Source organism: Ictidomys tridecemlineatus, chromosome 3, assembly GCF_052094955.1.
Source record: "Ictidomys tridecemlineatus isolate mIctTri1 chromosome 3, mIctTri1.hap1, whole genome shotgun sequence".
Classification (NCBI taxonomy): Eukaryota; Metazoa; Chordata; class Mammalia; order Rodentia; family Sciuridae; genus Ictidomys; species Ictidomys tridecemlineatus.
The window spans coordinates 154,359,905-154,382,252 of NC_135479.1; positions in this window are offsets into that span (position 1 = coordinate 154,359,905).

Below are 22,348 nucleotides of genomic sequence, written 5' to 3' on the forward strand. Positions count from 1 at the left end.
TGGATTACACTTGGGGAGAAATAGCATTTTAAAGGCTGCTAGATAAAAATCACAGGTCACACTTAGAAGTAAACCAATCCAGATTTCAGCTGGCTTCTCAACCCAGATCATAAAAGGTAGGAGGTCTTGGAATAATACATACCAAGCTCTGAAAGAAAATGATAACAAATAAGAATATTATAACCAACAAATTAAGCTTCATATTCAAAAATGAAATAAAAACCTTCCATGATAGACAAAATTTAAAAGAATTCACAATGAGAAAGTTGGCACTACAAAACATACTCAATAAAAAATTTCATGAAGAAGAAATGAAAAATAAAGTTTTTCATTTAAAAATGAAAACCAGCATAGAGAGGAATACAATAGAAGTATAGTCAATCAGAAGAGAAGTTAATACAAATTAAAAACTAGAAATAAATCAAGATGACATGGAACAGAAATCATCTCTCAATAATAACATTGAATATGAATGGCATAAACTCATAAATCAAAAGACATAGGCTGGCAGATTAAATTTAAAAAACAAGACCCCAAAATATGCTGTCTCCAAGAGATTCACCTCATAGGCAAATACATTCACAAACTGAAGATGAAAAGATGGGAAAAAAACATATCACCCTTATGAATACGCAAGGGATTCTATCCTCCTTTTAGATTAAATGGACTTCAAGCCAAAGTTAATCAGAAGAGACAAAGATGGTCATTTCATACTGCTTAAGAAAATTATCCTACAGCAAGAAATAACAATTGTAAATTGGAACATCTATGTACATCAAACAAATTTTTCTCAATATTGGATCAAAGAGACTACAACACAATAATACTGACTGACTTTAACACACCTCTTTCATCAATGGATAGATCCTCCAAACAAAAACTAAATAAAGAAATTGTAGAACTAAAAAATAGAATTAATAATTTAGAATATATATAATATTTTATCCATCAATGACTGAATATTTGTAGTACATGGATTATTTTCTAAAATAAACCATATCTTAGGCCACAAAGCAACTCCTAACAAATACAAAAAAAAGAGATAAAACCTGGCATTATATCAGATCATAAAGAAATGAAATTAGAACTCAATGATAAAATAAAAATTAGAAGCTACTTTAACAACTGAAGACTAAATAATATGCTATTTAAGGGTGAATGGACAGCAGAAGAAAACAGGGGTGAAATAAAAAAAATACTTAGGTGTAAATGAGGCTAATAATACAACATATCAAAATCTCTGGATCATTTGTAAAGGCAGTTCTAAGAGGAAAGTTCATAGCATTGATCTTATTCATTAAAAGAATAGAAAATGTCAAATAAATAACATAATATTACATCTCAAGGCCCTAGAAAAAGAACAAATCAACACTAAAATCAGCAGAAGGCAGGAAATAATTAAAATCAGAGCCAACATTAATGAATTTGAAAAAAATCAAAAAATCAATGAAACAAAATGTTTGCTCTTGGAAAAAATAAATAAAATTTGCAAATGTTTAGCCAAGTTTAATTAATAAAATTAATACCTTAACTGAAAGAAAGGAAAAAATACTCAACTTATTAGAATTTGTGATGAAAAAGGAAATATCACCACAGACATTACTGAAATACAGAGGATAATAGAAACTATTTTGAAAATTTATACTCCAATAAACTAGAAAATCTTGACTACAATTCAAGATCTCCCCAAATTAAACTCAGAAGAAATAGAAAATTTCAACAGCTCAATTTCTAGTAATGAAAATGAAGATGCCATCAACAGTCTACCAACCAAGAAAAATCCAGGACCAGATGGATTCTCAGCAGAGTTCTACCAGAACTTAAAGAAGAACTAACACCCATCTCCTCAAATCATTCCATGAAGTATAAAAGGAAGGAACCCTTGTAAACTCATCCTATGAAACTAGTATCACTCTGATACTAAAACCAGACAAAGACACATTAAGGAAAGAAAACTTTATATCAATATCCCTGAAGAACATAGATGTAAAAATTACTAATAAAATATTAGCAAAATTACATATAAAAAACACATTAAAAAGATGATGCATCATGATCAAATGGGTTTCATACTAGAGATGAAAGATTGGCTCAACATATGGAAATCTATAAATGTATTTCAGTACATAAAGACTGGAATCATATGATTATCTCAATAGATGTAGAAAAAAAAACATTTGACAAATACACTATCCATTATGTTTAGAACACCAGAAAAACTAGGGATAGAAGGAAGATATATTAACATTGTAAATGCTATATATGCTAAAACTAAGACCAACGTCATTCTAAAAACTGGAATAATTCCCTCTAAAAACTGGAATAAGACAAGGATGCCTTCTTTTACCAATTCTATTTAATATATCCTTGAATCTCTAGCCCAAGCAATTAGACAAAAGAATGAGCTAAATGGGATACAAATGGAAAAAGAAGAGTTCAAACTATTTGCTGATGAAACAATTCTATATTTAGAAAACCCAAAAAATTCCACCATAAAACTTCTAAAGCTAATAAATGAATTCTGCAAAGTAGCAGGATATAAAATCAACACCCATAAATCAAATGTGTTTTTATACATCAGCAATGAATACACTGAAAGAAATTAGGAAAACTACCTTATTCACAATAGCCTCCAAAAAAATAAAATAAAATAAAATACTTGGGAATCAATCTATCAAAAGAGGTGAAAGACCTGTACAATGAAAACTATAGAACACTAAAGAAATAAATTGAAAAAGACCTTAGAAGATGGAAAGAACTCTCATGCTCTCAGATAGTCAGAATTAACTTTGTCAAAATGGTCATACTACCAACAGTGCTATACAAATTTAATGAAATTTCTAATAAAATTCCAATGACATTTTTCATAGAAATAGTAGAAGTAGTCATAAAATTCATTTTGAAAAATAAGGGGCCCAGATTAGCAATCCTTAGCAAGAAAAGTGGAGCAGGAGACATCATATTACCAGACCTTAAATTATACTATGGTGCTGTAGTAATAAAAACACACATAAAGAGCAATGAAATAGAATAGAAGACACAGAGACAAACCCACATTGATACAGTTATCTCATACTAGACAAAACACCAAAAACACACATTGGAGAAGATAGTCTCTTCGACAAATGGTACAGGAAAAACTGGAATCCATATGTAATAGAATTAAATTTATCCCCTTTCTTTCATCCTGCACATAAGTCAACTCAAAGTGAACCAAAGACCTTGGTAGTAGATCAGAAATCATGGCACCTACTAGAAGAAAACATAGGCCCAACACTCCAACATGTCGGTTTAGGAACTGACTTCCCCAACAAGACTCCTGAAGTGCAAGAAGTAAAATCAAAAATCAATAAATGGGATGGTATTAAATTAAAAGCTTCTTCACAGCAAAGGAAACAAAGAGTGTGAAGAGAGAGCCTAGAGAAGGTGAGAAAATCTTTGCCATCTGTACCTCAGCTAAAGTTGTTAATTTCCAGAATAATCAAAAAACTTGACCCCCAAAACAAACAAACAAACAACAACAACAATCAATATATGGGCAAAGGAACTAAACAGACATTTCTCAAAAGAAGAAATACAAATAGTCAATAAATATACGAAAAGATTTCAACGTCTCTAGCAATTAGAAAAATGAAAATTAAAACTACACTGAGATTTCACCTCACTCCAGTCAGGATGGCAATAATCAAGATTACAAGCAACAATAAATGTTGGTGAGAATGTGGGGAAAAGGTTGGATTGCTGGTGGGACTGCAAATTGGTGCAACTACTACGGAAAGCAGTATAGAGATTTTTCAAAAAAACTAGGAATGCAATCATTATCTGACACAGTTATACTACTCCTTGGTATGTAACCAAAGGATTTAAAAATCAACATTGTACAGTGACACAGCCATGCCAATGTTTGTTTATAGCAGCACCATTCACATTAGCTAAGTTTTATTCATTCAACAGATGAATGGATAAAGAAAATGTCACATACACACACACACACACACACAATGGAATATTACTCAGTCATAAATAAAAATGACTTTATAACATTTGCCAGTAAATGGATAGATCTGGATACTATTATGCCTCTTCTAGGCAGCCAATCCCAAAAAAATCAAAGTTTGAATGTTCTCATTAGTATGTTGATGGCTAACCCACAACAAGGGGGTTGAGAGGGGAAGAATAGAAATTCAGCAGATTAGACAAAGGAGAATGAAGGGAAGGGAGGGAGGAAAGGAATAGGAAAGACAGTGGAATAAATCTGACACAACTTTTCTGTATACACATATAACACACCACAGTGAATCTCAACATCATGTACATCTACAAGACTGGGATCCTTGTTAGAATATAATATATTCCATGTTTGCATAGATATATCAAAATAGATTCTATTGTCATGTGTAACTAAAAATAACAAATAAAAATTTAAAAAATAAAGACAGTAAAAGAAAAACCCATCTTGACTACAGTCACAGTAAATCCCAAAGATTCAAATTAGATAGTTGGTCGTAAAGGTGGATTAAGGTAAACTTCTAAACATAATTCGTGTCTACTGCACTTATAATTCATGTGGAAACATGCTGCCTTTCAAAGGAAGTAGCTTTAGACTTGGTCCCCAAGTGCAAGGTGAGATGATGAAATTAAAGAAATATATTGCCAGCATGACAAAAAGCAAAAAAAACCAAAAAACCACATTTGTTAAATAATAATAGTAATTAATACAATAAACACTAAACTCTCACCTTTGCATCTTGTATTAACCAAACACAAAATTTCAAGCCCATTGATTTGACCACCAACCACACTGAGAAAACACTACGGAGACAGAGGCCTAAAAGTACGAAGTGAAAATTTCTACTTTTGACATAGGTAAGAACAATGTCAAAGCAGAAGAAAAATATCTTTTCCCAAGTTCACATAAAGACAAAGCAGAAGATTTGAACAATTCAATGACAATTTTTCAGTTGAAATTTCAAAGAAATTAAAACAAAGAATGCTTAGAAATAAACGAAGGCAGGTCTTCATTTTTAAAATAAAGGTGATAATAATACCTACCTCATCAGGCATCAAGTTTTCATCTCAATAAAGTCCTGACTAATGAGGTTGCTCAGCACGTTTGTTTCCTCTCTTCAAAAAGAATCCTTAAAATGTAATTGTGAATATTTTTTCAGAGCACTGAGAACAAAATAAATTGAGAGGAAATTTAATTATCATTTACTCTTAGATCAAAACAGTTCTTTCTTTTCGAGAAAAACAAACTACAGTGGAAGTAGAGATATCTTTGGAAAATCATCCCCACCCTTCTAAGAGTGTACCCCATCAACCTGCACAACACAATACCATGGGACTTGGCAATAGTAACTAACATACCATCCACTATTCTGTAACCCTGGTGTCTGTGATGACCAGAAACAAAAACTTAAGCTGAGGGGCTGGGGATATGGCTCAGTTAGTAGAGTGCTTGCCTTGCATGCACAAGGTCCTGTGTTCAATCCCCAGCACCACAAAAAAAAAAAAAAGAAAGAAAGAAGAAAGAAAACCTTTAGTTAAGGTAACTCTTGAAATTTTCTTTTTGCTTTTTATAGCAATTGGGAGTAAAAATGACAATAAAAAGGAAGAAAATTTAAAAGCGACTCAGGGGAGGCTGATGGTATAACCATGGAAACCAGGGTTTCCATTCCAGCTACACACTTAAGTAGTGTATGCTGTGAAGACTACATTTCCTTGACTGTGCAATGAAGATCCTACTTGCTACAAGATCAAAATAGTACACATAGTATACTCAGCCACTGCCTGACTTGGTATTCACCCATTCCTTCACCTAACATATGTTTAATGAGTTTTTACATTACATATAGCAGAAAAAAAAAACAAAAAAACCTTTCATGGAGTTTAACACTATGGCACAATAATGAGGCAAGTAATAGTTTCATAAACAAAAGTTAATTCTCTTTGTCTTCTCCTATTGTAATAAAGAGAACACATGTTCTTTCTACTTCCACTTATGAGAATTAAGTGAAGTAATAAATATGGATCCATTCTGGAAATCCAAAGCTCTCTACAAATATTTATTTATGGATTTGTAACACAAACAGGCACATGCTATTTTCAAGGCCCCAGGGAAAATAGAAAGATTAACTAGATGGACACTGTCTGTCCTGTTTGAGGAAGGGAGGGATAACTGGACAATGTGATCTCTTCTAGGCAGAAAATACTATGGGTGTTTGAAGGTAGGGATGGGGAAAGGGATTGGATGTTTGAAGGAAAGAGATTTGATTCCGTTGAGAGGGTTCAAGGAGCACTTTCTACAGCAAATGCATTAGAACTGTGTCAAAACAATCAGGGGCATTTTGACTTGAGATCAGGGAACAGAGTAAGCAAAAGAACTGATGCTGGCAAACAAGGGGCAGCAAAACACAGTAGGTAGCACATTTCGGTTAGATCGAAAAAGGCATTAACGGCAGTTGTCAGCAATAAGAGTTTGGACAAGTGGTTTGGAATCAGACCGTAGAGGACCTTGAGGCTGGGCTAAAGCGTGGGAGTTGTTCTTGACAGCTGTGAGTCTTGGAAGGAAATTGAGCAACACAATAACACAACTGGAACTGTGAGTCAGGAGGAGAAATCTACAACTGTGTCCGGGGTAGACTTTTATGGCTAGTGATAGAATTTTGCTGAAGTCTCTGGGCCCTGTGAAATCTAAGGTTCGGAAGCTGTTAAAGTTGGAGTGACCTAGGAAACTTGAAATATTGTCATACTTGGTGGCACTGAGTCATGTAAAAAACAAATTCCCTCATATGAATAATATGGAACTCATACAATGGATCCAAAGAGCATAGTTTCTTGGTGGAAATGATGCACTCCTTGTAACTACATTCGCCTCAGCACAGGTCACATTATCTGTAATCTCATACTATGGAAACAAGGAAGAGACAGCAAGAAGTAAAAAACAATATCTCTAAAAACTAAGCTGCTGTGACTCATAATCCTAAAAGGTACATACCAGACCCTCAGCCTGCTTCACACCTACTCTGCGCTGGCCCTTTAGCATGCAGAAATGGCTGATCAGTGAAGCTTCCCTGAGCTCCCAGGGGCTGTGTGCATAGAACAAACTGACCCTGACCCTCTCCCCACCCATGAGCCTCCTAGAGCCAAAACAGCTGTGGGGGACAGTGGCAGCCACTCAACCAACCTACAAGCAGCTGACAGCTGACAGGCTTCATTTGTGACTCAACACAGATTGTGGAGAAAGCCAAGTTGTTCTGCCCAGCTGTGTTCAGAACTTCTAGACTAAAAGAGAATAACAGATGTCCATTAAAAAAAAAAAAACTACAAACCTCAAATATAATTTTACTACACGAATACATGCCAGTGAATATTTGGAGAATAAGAACACTTTTTGCCAGCCCTCACAGGGCGTCTGGATGACAAACACAGAGAGGAGGAACTACATATTTCTAATCTCCATCACATTTCCATGATGTTCTCCAGAGAGTGTGAGACACTGTCTTGGTATGTCCCACAGGGCACTCTCAGGGCTGGTGAGGTATTTTAGAGCCAGAGGTAAACATGGGAATAGGTTATTACCTATTCCCAAGGCAAGGATAATTAAGTAGGAGCAAGATAGGTAGCTAAACACTTTTTCCTATTACCTCACATAAAGTCAGATATTAAATAAAAACATCTGGCATAAATTTACCAACATGGAGGGAAATTACTAAGCCACCCAGATAAGCTTTAAAAAAAGTTCAAAATTAAAAGTTCTAAATTCTCTTCATCCAAATAAGCAACCAACTCCTTGGGTTGGGCCCTCGGGGCTTAAGTGATTTTGTAATCATGAGAGGCAGCCAGAGGTGAAGCCCTTTTCTCCCATCGATGAGCAAGTAAGTTAAGAATTTCCCACAGAGGGAATGCTACTTTGGGACCTGTCTTTTCAAAAGCTTCGCCTTGCTACCTTGGCCCAAAGGTCACTGTGTTTATGACCAAGATCTGAGTTCGTGATCTCAATAAAGGGCAGGAAAAGTGCCGGGAAAGTCTTGAAGGACTTGTCTTTGGCTCAAGTCTCACGTATGGTTCTATGTTACCTGAATCTGCCTTCAAAGCCTTCCAAGCTCAATTATGAGAAAACATGAACCTCTTCCTCAGTACCAGGAACTTCTGTCCACTCAACTCCTTCCTGGAGCATTATTCTGTGTCTGGAAGAAAGCCAAATCGTCTTCCAATAAATTGGAGATTGAACATGTCTTATCCACGTGTAGGGCCCTTTTTGTGGTGGTGGTCAGGGCTAATTCACTCTATCGTAAAATGAGCCCTCAAGTAGAATGAGACTTACTTTAAGAAACTTAGATGATACAGCTGAGGATTGCAAAAGTAGTAGTGAATTCAAGCTCATAGACTGATGTACTGGGTCTCAAAATGCTGGAAGGAGATCAAGAGACCAGAGTAGGATTCAAAGAACAGAGGTCACAGGCAGAGCTGCAACAGACCTAGATCAGAAGTAAATACCTGAGTCTAGGTATGTTGAATCTCCTAAAAATATCATCCATAATTGCAGTCAATGACCAACACTCATGGTTCACTTAAACTGTTTTTGCCTAGTGTATTAATGGTTACCTTCGATTTCTAAGAAGCTTCTGATGCAAGAGGCTCAGGCTTTACCCCTTGTGGTTAGTGTACACTTGCTTTTTTCTGCTGTGGGTTTGGGTAAGGTGGAAAAGTTTAAGTAATTAACTCTTCACGGCCTCTTTCTGGTGTATTTGTTTTCAGATTGTTTTAAGGAGCTTCCTTTGAAAGTCCAAAACATTCCTGTTAATCAACAAAAATTTAATCCTGAGAGAATATTACTAAGATAAATCCATCTCAACAGGTATTAAATGTCATAGAAAACTAGGTTAAATTTTGCTTGAAACCTTATCTTGAAATCTGAGGAGAAAACATGAAGCATTTATTTTATTTTACAGTCAACAAATTGAGTTGTAATTGCAAAAATGCCCTAAAATCTTAGAAGGATGAAATAGTTATTCTTCATTTGAAGGAAAGTAAAAGTTTCCCAATAAAATTACTTGATAACCTAATCTAGTTCATTGCTTCAGAGTTGGACTACTGTAGCGTAATCCAATGAAAATCACATTTTAGGCATGTTCAGTGCCTAAATATTTTACTTTTATGTATAAGTAGAAAGAACCAATCAAACATAAATAATGTGCATTAAAAAGATCAATAGAGTAGAGGAAGGAGAATGCAGGCAGAAGGGAAAGGAAGAGTGGGAAACATGAACTGACATCAAATTCTATGCATGTACTAATTTGTTGAGATGAACCCAACTAGTATATATAACTATAACACTCTAATAAAAAGAAAAGGTGAGGGGATAAAAAAGATAGCAAGATGTTAAATTTAAAAATATATCATTGTATGTTATATTTCTATGTATAATCGTTATACAGAAATCTTGATAATTCAGATATACTAGCTCATCATAGATAGGTATACATGTCATATTTTTATTTTGCGACAATATTAAATTAAAAATAAAATAAAGCCACAATATATTAAAAATAAAATAAATTATTTTACTCTTAAAAATAAAAATTCAAACTACAATCTTCTTCCTGCCTTTAAAAAAAAGAAGAAGCTTTATGTATAGCTAGGTTAATTTCGTTCAAGCATATTAAAAACAAATTCTTTCCATTGTATTCCAAATTTGGACTCAGGCAAACTTTGTTATATTCAAATTGTTAAAACCCTGAATGGAATCACTGCTTCTCAGTTTCCTAATCATGCTCTTGAGCTCCTCTTTAATAGGAGGCAGAAGTTCTGGTGTCTCTATTTCCCCTTTATACTTGGGGACCATCACTGCTCAGTGTGCTCTGTGAGGTGTGTGTAGCATGCTTCACAATTCCAGTAAACCTATGCAGCCCACACTCAAACCATCCAGTGGGTTTCTCCCACCTTCCTATGGGTTCCTCCGTCGCATACTGTTCATCACATTTACCTTGTGGTTAGAGTTCAAAAACTTCTTTGAAGAAGGAAATCGTGGAGTACCAAGCTCCCCTCATTTATTACACTGCAGACAACTCATTGTACCTTTCAACTTGTTGCAAATCCACACTATTATCAGGTTCACATTATTACATCCAGGTTTAATATTTTTCAGCTACTTCTAGGCCAGGTAAGTCTTGAGTTCTCTCCAAAGTACTATGTTCATTTGAAGAAGCAAAGCATTTTCTTACCTAATTCTCCAGATTTTATTATTTTTTCCACATTTTTATTGATGTGTCATAGTTGTATATAATGTGGGGATTCACTGTTACATATTCACAAATGTACATGATACAATTTAATTTGGCTAACATCATTCCCCAGTGTTTCCTCTTTCTCTCCCCTCATATCTCCCACTGGACCCTTTCCTCTATTCTACTGATCTCCCTTTAATTTTTATGACACAATCTCGCCTCACTTTTTTCCTTTTTCCTTTTTAGCTTACACATATGAGAGAAAATACATGACCTTTCTGAGTTTGGCTTATTTCTCTTAATGTAATATTCTCAAGTTTTATCCATTTTTCTGCAAATGACACAATTTTATTTTTCTTTATGGCTAAATAAAATTCCATTTTGTACATATACCACATTTTCTTATCCATTCATAACATTGATGGACACTTAGGCTGGTTCTATAACTTGACTATTGTGAATTGTGCTTTATAAATATGGGTATGCTCATATTTCTACAGCATAATGACTTTAATTTTTTACGTTAAACACCACAGAGTGGTATTCCTGGGTCATGTGGTTCCATGCCTGGTCTTTTAAAGAACACCCATAATGGTCTCCACAGTGGTTGTACTAATTTACAGTAACATTAACAGTGTAAATGTTTTTCTTTTTCTACATATCCTCTCCAGCATTTATTATTATTTGTATAGCCAGCCATTCTAACTGGAGTCAGATGAGATCTCAATATAGTTTTGATTTGCATTTCCGTGATTACTAACATTTTTCATATATTTGTTGGCTATTTGTATTTCTTTTTTTGAGAAGTATCTCTTTCATTCATTTGCCCATTAATTAACCAGGTTATTTATTTTTTTTTTGTTGCTAACTTTTTTATTTTTTATATGTTCTGTAAGTTAATCCTGTCAGAAGTGTAGCTATCAAAGATTTTTTTTTAATTCTGTAGATTCTCTCTTTACATTCTTAATTGTTTCCTTTACTGTGAAGAAGCTCTTTTAACTTGATGTCATCTCATTTATTAACTCTTGGCATTATTTCCTAAATGTTAGGGGTTCTATTGAGAAAGTTGTTGCCTTTGCCTATATGTTATAATGTATACCCTATATTTCTTATAGAACTTGCAGAGTTTCTGGTATAATTTCTAGGTCTTTTGATTGATTTTGAGTGAATTTCTGAGCAGGGTGAACGATAGAGATCTAGTCTCACTCTTCTACATAAGGCTAACCAATTTCCCAGCACCATTTGTTAAAAAGACTGTCTTTTCTCCAATATATATTTTTGACATTTTTGTCAAAGATCAGATGACTGTGTCCATGTACATTGTCTCTGTGTCTCCTGTTTTGTCTGTTATACTGCTCTGTTTGTGTATGTGTGTGTGTGTGTGTGTGTGTGTGTGTGTGTGTGTGTGTGTGTGTGTGTAATGCCAGGACCACAAAGAATTTGTTACTATACCTCTGTAATATAGTTTCAAGTTAGATATTATGATGCCTCTAGTATCTGTATTTTTGGCATAGAATTGCTTTGGCTATTTTGGTTTTTTATTCTTCCAAATGAATTTTAGGACTGTTTGTTACTGTTCTGTGAAGAATGTCTTTGCTATTTTAATGGTGATTGTATTGAATCTGTCTATTGCTTTTGGTAATATGGCCATTTTAGCAAAATTAATGCTGCTATCTATGAACATGAGCTATCTTTTCATCTTCTGTGTCTTTTACAATTTCTTGCTTCAATGTTCTATAGTTTTTATTGTAGAGGTCTTTCCCCTCCTTGGATGGCTTTATTCCTACGTATTTTAATTTATTTTATTGTGGCTACTGGAAATGTAATTGTTTCCCCAGTTTCTTTCTCAGAAGATTCATTATTGGTTTTTAGAAAAGACATTGATTTTTGTATATTGCTTTTGTAACCTGATAGTTTGCTGAATTTGTTTATTGGCTCTAACATTGTTCTGGTAAAGCCTTTTGGATCTTCTAAGTACAGGATTATATCATCTGAAAACAGTGATAATTTTATATCTTTCTTTCCTATTTTTATGCTTTTTGTTTTCTTCTCTTAGCTAGTTGCCCTGGTTAGAATTTTTACACTGTATTAAATAGGAGAGGTGAGAGTAGACATCTTGTTTTGTGCCAGACTTTAAGAAAAATGCTTTCAGTTTTTCCCCTTCCACTATGAAGTTGGCTTTAAGTTTGATGTACATGGCCTTTATTATCTTCATGTAGTCTGTTCTATCCCTAGTTTCTTTGGTGCTTATTGTGAAAAAGTACTGAATTTTGTCAAAGGGTTTCTCTGCATCTTGAGATAACTAGGCAATTTTTGTCCTTAATGTTATTTATATGGATAATTACATTTGTTGATTTGCATATGTTAAGCAATCTTTGCATCCCTTAGATAAAATCAACTTGTTCATAATTTATAAGCCTCTTAATATTCTGTTATCTATGATTTGCTAATATATTATTAAGGAATTTTGTATATAAGTTCATCAGGGATATGGGTCTTTAGTTTTCTTTCCTTGATGTGTTCTTCTCTGGTTTGGGTATGAGTGTGATATTGACTTCATAGAATGAATTTGAAAGCTTTAAATCACTTTCTATTTCATGGAATAATCTGAAGAGCTTTGACATTAGTTTTCTTTCATAGAATGAATTTGAAATTTGACTTCATAGAATGAATTTGAAAGCTTTAAATCACTTTCTATTTCATGGAATAATTTGAAGAGCTTTGACATTAGTTTTCTTTCAACATCTGGTAGAATTCAGCTGATCCTGGACTTTTCTTCATAGGAAGCTTTTTATTACTGCTTCTATCTCATTGCTAGCTAGTGGTCTGTTTAGATTTTTTATGTCCTCTTGATTCAAAGTTGGCAGGTCATATGGGTCTAGAAGTCTATCAGTTTTTTTTTTAGGTTTTCCAATTTATTGGAGTAGAGGTTTTCAAAATACTTTGTAAGGATCCTCTGAATTTCTGTGATGATTTCTTCTTTTTCATCTTTAATTTTATTAATTTGGGTCCTTCCTCTTTTCTTTTGGCTAGTTTGGCTAATGGTTTATCATTCTTGATTATCTTCTCAAAGAACCAACTCTTTGTTTCATTGATCCTCCGAATTCTTTTTTTATTCCCTATTTCATTGATTTTGGTTCTGATATTAATTATTTCCTTTCTTCTACTAGTTTTGGAATTGGTTTGTTCTTGTTTTTCAAAGACATTGAGATACATCACGAGGTTGTTTATTCAGAATCTTTCTGATGTTGTTCTTATGTGGATATTCATAGCTATAAACTTTCCCCTTAGAACTGTCTTCATAGGGTCCCAGCAGTTCCGGTAAGTTGTATCACTCTCATTTTGATTCCAAGAATTTTTAAGTTTCTTCCCTGATTTCTTTTATTATGTATTCATCATTCATAAATGTCTTGTTCAATCTCAATATGTTTATGTAGTTTCTGTAGGGTATTTTGGTGTTGGCTTCTAATTTTATTCTATTATGGTCAGATAAGATGCAAGGGATTATATCAATTTTGGTTTTTGTATTTGCTATGAGCTGCCTTGTGACCTAAAATACAATCTGTTTTGGAGAAGGTTCTATAAGCAACTGAGAAGAAAGTAAATTCATCTATCGTTGAATGATATGTTTTATAGATGTCTGTTAAATCCATTTGGTTTATAATTATTTTTTAGATCTGAGGAGTCTACTGAGTTTATACCTGGCTTGACTATCTATTGGTGAGAGAAATGTGTTGAAATCATTCAGTATTATTGTACTGGGGTCTATCTGAGTCTTAAACTTGAGTAGTGTCTATTTTATGTAATGAGGTGCACCAAAATTTGGGGCATAAATATTTGCTATCATTATGTATTCTTGAATTTTTCCCTTTAACAGTATGATGTGTCTATTTTTTTATCTATTCTGATTAATTTTGGCTTGAAATCTGTTTTGTTGGGTATGAGGGTAGTGACTCCTGTTTGTTTGGGGGCTTCATTTTTATGGTATATCAATTTCCATTCTTTCACTTTCAGTCTGTGATTATCTTTGCCTATAAGGTAACCCTTTTGCAAACAACATATAGTTGGGTCTTGCTTTCTAATCCATTAGGCCAACCTATGTCTTCTAATTGGGAAGTTGAGACAATTTACATTTAGTGTTATTATATAGAAATGTCTATTAATTTCTCCCATTTTGATTGATTCCTAATGTTTCATTTGGTCCTGTTTCTCATTTGCTTAGCTACTCTTCAGATAAGATTTGTCCATTTGTGAACTCTGGTATTTGTTTTTTATTTCTTCTGTGTGATGTATTTTTTTAAGTATTTTCTGTAGTGCCAGCTTAGTAGTCATGAATTCTTTTAGTTTCTGTTTATCTTGGAAGGTTTTTATTTCTTCTTCAATTCTAAAGGATATTTTGTTTGATAAAGCAATCTTGGATGACAGTTATTTTCTTTCAAGGCTTGGAACACATCATTCCAAACCCTCCTGAATTTTAGAGTTTGTGCTAAGAAATCTGAAATAATTCTGATTGACCTGCCTCTAGATGTGACCCAATGTTTTTCTCTTGAGGCTTTAAAAATTCTGTCAGTGTTCTGAATGTTAGGCATTGTAACTGTAATGTGTCATGGAGAAGTTCTTTTTTGATCTAGTCTGCTTGGGGTTCTGCATGCCTTCTTTAACTGAATGTCTCAAGATTAGAAAATTTGTTTTTATTTTCCTGAGAGGCTATCCATGCCACTAACCTTTATCTCACAACCCTTTTGGATTACAAAAATTCTTAAATTTGGTCTTTTAATTTTGTTCCAGAGTTTTTGTATATTCTGGTTATGGGTAATTTTTTAAACTTAATACTGAGTGTTCAAGGCCAGCCACTTTACCTTCTACTTCTGATAGTCTGCATTCAGCATGGCCTACTCTTTTAGAGAAAATAAAGAAAATGTCATTCTATTTATTGTGTCTTTCATTCCCAACATTTCAGTTTGGTTCTTTTTCAATATTTCTATCTCCTTATTGAGTTTCTCATTCTTATCTTGTACTGACTTCCGTATTCATTCAGTCATTTTTCTGTGTTCTCTTGTAATTAATTGATCCTTTTCTTTTGAATTTTTTAATCTGATATTTCATTTACTTCAATGCTGAGAGCCATTGCCAAGTAGGAATGACGCATCGTAATCCTTGCCAGCGTACCCCATGTTAAATGGACTTGCCTTGGAAATTTGCTTCGACCTTGCTTGTGTGTTTGAGAAAGGTGACCCTGCTCAATGACCAGGGTGGATCCAGGATTAGGGTGTATCCTGCAGGAAGTATCCCCGTCCTTGGGTTTAGGGCATGACAATAGGAGTTTTAGGGAAGTTGGAGGTTGAAGATTATTCCTGCTGGGAGTAGGGAGTGCCTGCTGCCTGAGTATTTAGGACGTGAATTGTGCGGGAGATTGGAGGCGGTGTGAGTTTGGGAATAAAGAATTGCTGTTTGAACCCACAAAGCTGTGTGGTGGCTCGTGACTCTGTGCCAAGCCGAGACATTGGCATTTGGCATTTCAATATCTTCAGAGCCTGTTTTTTCATATTTTTAGTATTCCTGTGTTTGGTTTTATACGTATGTTGGAATGGATTTCTCTTCCAGTCTTATGTGTGGACTTTTTCAGAGCACAGTTTTCTCTGGTCAAAGTGTCCTAGAGTGATCTATATTAAAACCCCCGGTAGGTGTGGTATCCACAGATTCTGTGTTATTTCTCTGTTTTGGCTATAAGAATGGATGTATGTGTGTGGGACCTGAACCCACCATTCCTTCCCCAAGTTGTTCCTACTAAGGGTCTGGTCATTAGTTTGGGAATTTTATCCCATCTACTCTTTTTATTAAAATATCACTGTAGTTTGAGTATGGTTAATTTTTGTGTGGACCAAGGTGCACTGTCCTTTGGCTAGATTTAGTTTAGCATCAGGGTCTCTGTCTTGTGAACCTGTGGTATCTCTGTATATTTCCAGAATCTCACAGAAAGAGGAAACAAACAATAGCAATGACCAAAGTAAATAATATACACCATTAAAATAAATGCATAGTGCCTAACATAACATCTACAACACTAATTGCCACAAAACAGGAATGCTGGAGTCATCAATTGCCAAGAGCAGAAACAATACTAGCCATGAACTGGGTCTGGCATTAAGTAAGCAGCAGTGTCAATCAACTATGCCAATCACAGTACTAATAACTGAAAAACCATGAATGGTGAGGGCAAGAGTTATACAGACCAAATAGTTCTTAAAGATGATAAAATATAGCTCATTGAGAGAAAAGAAAATGTGGTAAGAAAGTAAAAAAAAAAGTTTAGAATGTTCAAATGTGAACAGAGAGAATGCAGAAGAGATGTAGTTAGTGATGGCTATAAGGAAGGAGGAGAAAAATAGGGGGGAAGCAAAGCAAAGGGAGAGAGAAAGAACAAGAGCATTTGGATGTTAGCAGCAGAAGAAAGGAGAGAAAGAGAAACAAAATAATAAAAACAACACAAAAATAAACAAAAAATTCTAACACTCAAAAGATTAGTGAAGGAAAAATAATCACCAAAAAAATGTTTGTTGAGAAGCACAATACCTGTTGCCTGAATCCCAAGCCACAGAGCAACTAAAAATGCAGCTTCCTCTAATCTGCTATCTTAAATCCCCTTCAGATTATTTTCTTGAATTTACACTGGAGACATTAAGTAGAACAGTGGTTACCAGAAGGTTAAGGAAAGGGGGAAATGATTGAGTTATAAAATCCTTAATCTAATCAGTGCATTAATCCTCTGATAAGGACTAGCTGGGTGGTGACTGTAAACTGGTAAGGTATGGCTGGAGGATGTGTATTATTTGGGGCCATGCCTTTGGGGTATATATTTTGTCCAAGGTGAGGGGAGTCTCTCTCTCTCTCTCTCTCTCTCTCTCTCTCTCTCTCTCTCTCTCTCTCTCTCTCTCTCTCTCTCTCTCCCCCACACACACACCTTCCTGGTGCCTTGTTCCCAGTTGTTTTCTCCTACTACACCCTTCTGATATAATGTTCTGCCTCACCTCAAACCTGGAACAATGGAGCCAGGCCTTCTATGGACTGAGATCTTCGAAACCAAGAGCCTCAAATAAACTTCTCCTAATTGTTCTTGTCAGACCTTTTGGGTCACAGAAGCAAAAAAATATGACTGAAATAGGGATGATGAAAAGTTCTAGAGCTGGACAACAACAATTGCACAAAAATGCAAATGTACTTAATGTCACTGGACTTAATGCTTACAAATGGTTAAGTTGTTAAATTTTATAAAACACACACACACACACACACACATATATATATATAAATATAATTTTATGAATTTATGACTATATCCATATATATGCAATAACAACAAAATAATAAGACTTTTGAGCAAATCAATCCAGAAGCTTGCCCTACTTTGGTACATTTTAATTTTTTGAGCCAACAATTCTCTATTGTTTACTAGAGTTAGGTGTGGATTTTCTGTTATTTAAACTATGAAACACTCTAATAATATCATGTTTTGCAAAAACTTTAGTCTATTGTTTATGTAAAAACATAACCACTCACATTTTTGTAAATGAAAAAAATTGAGGTTCAATGAGGTGGCAACTTGAACAATTCACACTAGTGAACAGCAAACCTGGGATTCCAGTCTAAAACATGTTTAGCTGACAATTTCGTGCTCTCTTTTCATATGTAGAACAAATATCATCCAATGAATGAATGCAATCTCCAAATATAAGAACTGTTCTCAAATCAGGAATTGTATTTTTCAATTTAAGCTTTTTTGCTTGTCTTTGAAGCAGTAACTAACTAAAAACATTTATTTGTGCTGATTCTTGAGTTTTCTCAATAGTTAATGACATGACTTCCACCAAAGGCCACCATCAAAATTATTTGTAAAGAAACCATATGCTTTTATTTTCCATACTGAACTTTTAAATAAAAGTAACATTTAAAATTTTAGAATATTAGCTGTTACATTCAGAATGGATTCTGCATTAAACAATTCAAAGACCATATTGTACTCTGAACTATTTTCAATATACTTTGGTTGAAAAGTTATAATTTAATGTAGTTTTTAAATGGAGTTTTATGAAATGCAATTATAAACAAATATGACTTTTTAAAGAAAACAACAACAGAGTTCAAATTAATATTAACTTCAAAGCATTTGTTTGGGGAGACTATACACAGTGGTGTTCAGATTTTTCATTTATTTAAATATGTAGTTTTATGTAGTGAAACATTTATTCTAGTCAGAAACTCAATGCATTTTTGAAATTCCTTTTACATATTTCTCCAAAGCCAGTTAATGAATTATGCAGAAAAGTTATTACTCTATAGTCCTTATAGTATCTACCCCAATCAGAACTAAACAATTTGATCATGTACCTCATTTAATAGAGATTCCACACTACGTCTAAAATGCAACCCCAACTTCAAAAGTTGAGGAACTGACAAAATTAAAGATATGCCAAAGATTCCTTTATACGTAAGATATAACTAATGTGACAAAGCTAGCCCTTGACAACGTCTTGTACTCCATTTTAAATAACAGATTTCTTCTTTCACTTACTATTACTTTTCACTGAATTGTAATTGATTTTCTGCCAAGTGCTTATCTCTACTGTCATCCATTGTTCTCTCTCATCAATAGAATGTGAGTTCCACCACATCAAGGACTTGATCCATTTCATTGCCCTATTCCCAACTGGAAAAATGTCCAATACATAAAAGATTCCCCATAAGCAGTGTTTGGATGAATGAATAAAATGAAGATTTAAAGTAAGTTACATAAAATATTTGGCCTTAATTTCACAATTCCATAACTTCATGCAAGTATAAGGTTTAATTTTGATGACTGGAATTGCTGTGTCTTCAGTTTCCAATATTATTATTTAATATATAGACCTAAAGATATCCCCTGGCTCAATAGCTGTGTAGATTTTCTTCTTCTGTTCTTTCCTTCTTTAAAGTGATCATCCACGGTTAGGTTGCTATCTGGAGTTTTGTCACCTCTCTTTTAAACAATGCCAGGGACTGTTCTAGTTACTAGGGGTATGGCATTGAGAAGACACTTGTTCAATGAATGCTTTGCCATGTTGCTGGCTCACACTTTCTGATGTAAAATGATATTCTGAGTCCCTGTGACCAAAACCTGGAGTGTAAGGCCAGTACAGTGAAACAAAAAAAGAAAATCAAGGCAACCCTGCCTACAAAGACAGGAGAAAAAAGAAGAGCCAAGATGGGCCCTGGAAAATGAGAATGAAAGGACAATCAGGCAATCCAACACATCCTGCCAGACAGAATTCTATGCTTCTCATGGATCTAGTGGACTCTAAGAGCCAATGGAACATACTAATCAAAACCATCCAGGTACTACACAGTTGTTGCTATGAGAATTCTGTGAAAAGCCTTATTCAGGAAACAAAGAGGCAAAGTCTCCAACTGGAATGGATTCTGCACAACTGGTTAGTTTCATATTTAGCACTGAATTACATGAAAAGAAAGTTGGTAGTACTGCTGTGGTGGGTATAATATTCTCTTATATCCTATGGGCTGTGAACTTCTAGGGGAAGAGACTGTTCGGTTCTCTATCGCTCCTTGTGTAAAGTCTGTACTTTGGGCAAACATTTTAGAAAAGGGCTAAAAACAAGAGAAAAGAAATTGGATCTTCTTCATCTTCTCAGCTATACCTAAGGACATGGAAAGAGGCACAATGAGAATATTCTCCTTCAAACATGATTGATATAAATCTTCTCTATGGATTAAATGGCCAACAGATAAGACTTGGAAGCTTCCCCTCCCTAATCCCAGCATCAAACTCCCAAACATTAAATTTATAGCTCTTTCCCTTTCCCCTCACGAGGGGAAATGAATTACAGTAGAGGGGACAGAGAGAGAAGAGGGGAGGGGAGGGGAGGAGAGGGGGATAGTAGAGGATAGGAAAGGCAGCAGAATACAACAGACACTAGTATGGCAATATGTAAATCAATGGAAGTGTAACTGATGTGATTCTGCAATCTGTATACGGGGTAAAAATGGGAGTTCATACCCCACTTGAATCAAAGTGTGAAATATGATATATCAAGAACTATGTAATGTTTTGAACAACCAACAATAAAAAAATTTAAAAAATAAAATAGAAACTAACCTTAAAAAAATAAATAAATAAATAAAGTCATGATACTAGAGCAATACATAGATACCTATGTTTATACCAGCACAATTCACTATAACCAAACTACGGAATCAGCCTAGGTGTCCATAGAAAACAAAAATAAAAATAAAAAATAAAAATAAATAAATAAATAAATAAATAAATTTATAGCTCATAAATTCACACCTCTCACATAGAATAGCAACCAACTAAGATCTGAATTCTAAATCATTTCCATGTAGGAAGAGTGTCTTTAAGGTCCCCCCGATAAAGCTTAAAAATACATATAAAATTTTTTTAAAAAGTTAGAAGTTACATCAGGTAAAACTTTCCTTTTTTGAAGAAGTACGCAATTTTTTTCAACTTGGGATTAAACACATGAGCTTGTTGACATTTCAGGGCCAATATCAAGTATTTGGGTGCTACAGTAGGGTGGAGGGTTGCCTTTTTTCAGAAGTTCCTGGGCTGCTGCAGCATACTGACTGTGTATGAGGAGGGTTTCTTTGCAATCTGAAGGACATAAATGTGGCTGAAGACTAAACATTTGATTAAGGTCTGCAAGTGAAAAGGAAAAGCATACAGTACTGTCCTCTCTGTGAATACTGTTTGTGTCTCCTCCTCAAAGTTTTGATAAAATGGCTGGGTTAATTTCCTTGCTTGGGGGGTACTATAGAGCAAGAGAGGTGGTTTCCCTTCAATAACACTGAAGAGCCCACTTGTTTTTTCCTCTATTTATGTTTCATTTCCTTTTAAACAAATTACTTTTTAATAATTCTTTTTTTTTTAAATTTCAGTTCAGTAACATCCACTGTTACTTCGTGCTAGAGAACCAACAGCAGGTGATGGAAACCCTACTTTCTCTGGTATGCCTGGGCCAGCCTGATTTCATGTCTGGGCCCGAAGTTGCTGAAGCCTTTGGTTAGTATGCCTCTAACAGCACAACCCCTTCTGGATTTCTCCTTACCTTCACTCCAACTCTCCCCTCAAAACCTTCCCCAAACCTCATTTCTCTAAAGCAATTCGGGTTTGCACATCCTTTCCTTCCCTTGCTCAAAATTGCTTATGCAACCAATGTTCGGTGGTTTCCTGTCAGTGAATCCCCAAGTTAACATTTCTAAAATCTTTAAGGTTTTATTTATTTTATTCTATTTTATTATTTCTGCACTTTTTTTGGACTCAACATCAACTCAACATCAATTTCTCGATCTCCAGATCTGCTCCCGGATCAGCATTGTTTGTTTCTCAAGTTGCAGAAAAAAGAAAAGATATAAATGGAGAACTTTTTAACATAGAGTTTTAAAATCATGCACTAGAAATTGAGAATCCTCACAGGCCGTAAGGGGCTTTCTGGCTTCTTCAGTAAAGGGCATAGGTGAACCTGTTCCCCAATCACTCTTATTAGGCATGTGTTTCCCAGACTTCCCACAGGGAGGTTTTCTGAGGTCCCAGGTAAAGAAAGGTTTAGGCATTAGTCATTGACTCATTGAGATGGGAAAATCCGTAAAAGCTGGAGAAGCCTCACTTTGCTGAGTGAGAGAGAGAGAGAGAGAGAGAGAGAGAGAGAGAGAGAGAGAGAGAGAGAGAGAGAGAGAGAGAGAGAGAGAGAGTGTGTGTGTGTGTGTGTGTGTGTGTGTGTGTGTGTGTGTTGGGGGGTGGAGTGGGGGTGCGCTGAGATGTTGGAGTCCGTGGGCGGAGCGCTCTTTTGTCCTGTCCTGCGCATGTTTAGCGCGCCATCTAGTGACTGAAGCTTAGCAGGGACGGAAGCTCGAGGTCCCAGGAAAACAGATGCCACTCAGAGTTGTAGTGGTTTCCCCTTGGTCTGACTTCAGGTGGCCCAAAGTAAAGTAGTTGTGTCTCAGTTTAACCAGTGGGCAGGTTCAGAATGTCGTGCACATTGTCGGGAGATTGGTGGAAATGGATGAAAGACTTTAAGGACCTATTGAGAAAGGCAAAAAGTATAGCTACA